Raw genomic sequence first — 2,881 nt, 5'->3', positions numbered from 1 at the left:
TATATATATATATATATATATATATATATATATATATATACATACTAGGGATGCACGATATTGGAATCTTGGGCGCTATCTGATATACCGATATGTTAAAACTTATTTGGCCGTTAACCGATACCGATACCGATATTTTATATACATCCCTTTGTCAGAACATAACCCTCTTATTTAGGCTTATTTTCTACAAAAATTGTGTTAACAGCTGTTAGAGCTGGTGACAAATATTCAGTAACAGCCATATGCATTGCACTTTAACTTATATTAAATGAAAAATGTTAAATATTATTTATTAGCATTAGTCACCTGCGATGCTGTCTCACTTGTGGAGGCTTGTTCCAGGTTCCTAGCTGCAGTGTGGGATCCTCTGCACTCTTGTGCATGAAGGACAGACTTTTTTAAGTTCAAAGATTTTTTCCTATCCATTGTGCCGTAAGACTAATCATGCTAACGGGGCTAACACGTGATGTCCATATGTTTGTGGTAAAACTCACCCAATTGGCTATTAGCTTCTCAATGATGTCGGAAATGTTGGCTTGTAACTCGGGTAAGGTTACATTGGAAAAATATCTTCGACTGGGGACGATGTAGCGAGGCTCGATGTAATACAAAAATCTTTGAAATCTGATATCCTCAACAACAAAAAAACTTCCACACCACCAACATTTTGACTTCTTCCTCTCCGCCATGATCAGATCAGGTAGGCGCGCGTGACGTCATCACGTTGTGCTGGCACTGCAGGCATCCTTGTCACTGGGTTGTCAAACAAAAACAGCGTCTTTTATATCAGTGAGTTATTTTGATGGAATGGCCGATGTCTGATATTAAAATTTAACACTAATATCGTCCGATACCGATACCATGCCGATAATATCGTGCATCCCTAATACATTCGTCACGAACGCCATAGATTAGTAAAAATTTGCAAATTCGCACTATTCGGGTGTTGTCATTGTGTTAGAGAGAGTAAATGTCATGAATAAATTTGACATTAAACATGATCCAAGTTGAAGTGTTACATAATTTAAAAATATATATATATCGGTATCGGTTATCGCCAAAAATCCAATATCGTGGATCCCTACCGTGGTCACATAATGTTTCTACTCCAGGAGGTCCATTCACGTTCGCTGTTCCAGCTCCCCAACAAACCCATCCCAGCTTTGATTGTCATGAACTCTCAGCCCGTCCAACTAGGCTACATTAAGGTCATACATATTTCATGCGGCACCCCACTTATCTGACAGAGATTTTCTTTTTTTCTTGTGATTTGAAATCACGCCTCACATTTTATTAGATTCTCAGACTGCCTCCGGTTTGTGGTCAGATGGGCTGAATGTTTTATTCATGTCCTCTGAACATCTGCTTGTCTGGGTGTCAAAAAGAAAAAAAAAAAAAACATCATCAGACTCCCAGTGGACTCCCGCCTGACTGGCTGTAAATGAACTCCGAAGCCGAGACTGAAAACAACCTGTCAGAGCAACTCTGAGGACGGTGAGCCGTGTAACGAAGATCCTGTGCTGGACATGAGTGATGGAAACCACTTCTCCTTTTTAGCACTTAAATACAATATTTAGAATCTGATTCAGAAGGTGTAAAAGAGCTCTTAGCACGAGATGATTTCTTTCCACACAGCTTTTCGGTTGAGTTTTGACACTGTTGTTCTTGCTGGCTCCTGGTCGACAAGTCTCCCTGAGTCACTGGAGGTTTGTGCCAACTGGAGGGAAAGAGTCTGACCGCTAACAAGTGCTCACTGACTCATAGCTGCCACAGTATGTCCCACTGTGTCCAGGCATGTGTGAGTGAGCTGCAGAGTTTCATATACTGCTCACTTATATACTTCTACTTAACACGCTTCCCACAGAAAATGTGTCCTTTTAGAAATGACGGTGGGTCTTAGCTCTCATGCTCTGCCCTTCAAATCTCCTGTTGGGTGTAAAAAAACACTTGAATTCAGCTGAATTAAACTAAACACAAGAGTTGAATTATGTAGAGTAATAATTTAAAAAATAATTCAGAAAAAGAGTCTGGTTTTGGTTTCTCCACCAAACACCTATTGTTCGTTTGTCTGGGTTAGCAAAATATTTTACGAATCGCTGAACAGATTTGGAGAAAAGTTCCAGAAAATCGTCACTGGTTCGGCTACAACTGAGCCAACCAAATTGAAGATGGCCGCCACAGCACAGTGATTTTAGAAAACACTTAAACATCGATAACTCTGTCCGTTTTGCAGATTTTGAGCTAAAGTTTGATTTGGTAGTCACTGATAGTAATCATTAACTTGTACTTTGAGCACTAATTGATTGGACGAGATCGGTGCATAAAACATTGCCCTGACCTATTGGTATCAACTCTGTATGTCTGTTAGCAACATATCTAATGAAACACTGGATGGATTTAAATGAAATTTTCACATTATTATTGGATGTGCCCCTGCAAGGGATTAACTTTTGGAGTTAATCCAGATCAAGATGGCCCCAATAGCAAAGCGATCTTAGAAAACAGAAAATTTATGATAACTCAGTCAATTATATAGATATTGAGCTAAAATTTGGTGGCTTGGAAGCTAAGCACCGTTCCCAACACATACTCCAAGTATGCACATCTTCTTGCATCAAACCTTGGCATTACCTTCTGGAGTCAACCCTGTATTGTCTGATTTTTGCATTTCTTTTATGTATTTTATATTCTTTATGTAATTTATATTCTTTATGTAATTTATTCCTGTTGATCTTTGCACTGTGCTTGTTTGTTTTAACTCAATCTTTCTGATATGTTTCTTACTGTAAAGTGTCCTTGGGTGTCCTGAAAGGTGCTTTTTAAATAAAATGATTATTATTATTATTATTATTATTATTATTATTATTATTATTATTAT

This window comes from Nematolebias whitei, chromosome 9 (genome assembly GCF_014905685.2).
Source record: "Nematolebias whitei isolate Nwh7 chromosome 9, NemWhi1, whole genome shotgun sequence".
Taxonomy (NCBI): Eukaryota; Metazoa; Chordata; class Actinopteri; order Cyprinodontiformes; family Rivulidae; genus Nematolebias; species Nematolebias whitei.
Note: the sequence above shows the minus strand (reverse complement) of the source record.